Source organism: Sinocyclocheilus anshuiensis, unplaced genomic scaffold (assembly GCF_001515605.1).
Source record: "Sinocyclocheilus anshuiensis isolate Anshui unplaced genomic scaffold, SAMN03320099.WGS_v1.1 scaffold1243, whole genome shotgun sequence".
NCBI classification, from domain to species: Eukaryota; Metazoa; Chordata; class Actinopteri; order Cypriniformes; family Cyprinidae; genus Sinocyclocheilus; species Sinocyclocheilus anshuiensis.
In genome coordinates, this window is record NW_015539901.1 from 120,325 (window position 1) to 121,744 (window position 1,420).

General features: G+C 39.3%; 1 protein-coding gene across 3 annotated transcripts in view; it reads left to right on the forward strand.

The window, feature by feature from the left end:
* Window positions 1-1,420, forward strand: part of LOC107686095 (vang-like protein 2) — a 16,211-nt gene that overhangs the window by 13,252 nt on the left and 1,539 nt on the right. The gene's annotated exons all lie outside the window — the stretch shown is intronic.

The following is a 1,420-nucleotide window of genomic DNA, read 5'->3' on the forward strand; positions in this document are numbered from 1 at the left end:
GGGAGTGAATTGTGACCTGCACATGTTTCCATGAAGTTCATCTGATGTCCCTGACTCTTATATTCTGTTGTGTTTTCTCCTCCCAGACTGGTGGTGGCAGTAGAGGAGGCGTTCACTCACATCAAGAGGCTCCAGGACGACGAGGCGGCGACGTCGCCCAAGCACCCGCGTGAGGTGATGGACCCTCGAGAGGCGGCCCAGGCCATCTTCGCCCCCATGGCACGAGCCATGCAGAAGTACCTGCGCACGACGCGCCAGCAGCCCTACCACAGCATGGAGAGCATCATAACTCATCTGCAGTTCTGCATCACTCACAACATGACGCCCAAGGTCAGCAAACACACCCGTCCACTGCTGTAACTCACGGTTTCTGTGGTGTGTGTGTGTAGAGTATCAATGCAATACCCATCACATGCTATATGTGCACTATATTAGCAGACCTTACTGTGTACTGTATCCCACAGTGCAGTGTGCTCAGCATGACCTATCACTTTGTAATGTCAAGAATGAACAAGAAGTAACATCATGATGATTTTAGCTTCTCTTTCTTGACTCAACTGCTGAAGTTTAAGATTTTTTTTGGCACAAAATTGGATTAAAATGAGTTGACACCACTTGCTGAATTAAATATTCCCAATCCCATATTGTCAAAACTGAAATTTCCTGGCTTTTTTCATGATAACTGAGGTCTAGGGGCTATTTAACTACCATATAAGTTTCAAAACAGTCAATCCGGTGTGTGTGTGTAGAGTATCAATGCAATACCCATCACATGCTATATGTGCACTATATTAGCAGACCTTACTGTGTACTGTATCCCACAGTGCAGTGTGCTCAGCATGACCTATCACTTTGTAATGTCAAGAATGAACAAGAAGTAACATCATGATGATTTTAGCTTTTAACTTTAACCATGAAACCAGATCAGCCGACCTGTAAGGTTATACTCTCACTCAAAGGATGGACGATCTGACAGGATTGTTACTATGAGGTGGATCACATCTAACGTGCATAGTAAAGACAAACTCACCGTGTCTATCTAGTCATGATGAAGATGTATATACATTTCAATTTCAGCAGACAACTATTTTTACAGCTACATTATTGTTCCAGCCACAATTAATCACAACAATGTATATACATACAATATGGGACCTTTAAATGTGCAGCATAGTGAGGTAACGAGACTCAAAAGATCTAGTATACTACATTTGGAAATATTGTTCGAATTTGAATATACTACTCAGCATTGCATAGGGAATAGTTTTATTTGATTGACATTTTTAAAATTATTTTTGACAGATTTAGTTTTTAGCAAAAAAAAAACAGATTTTAAAAATATCAAAAATAGTTAAAAAGCATTTTTTAAATGTTATTGTATTTATTTTTATATTAATGTTCTTAAATTAATATATATATA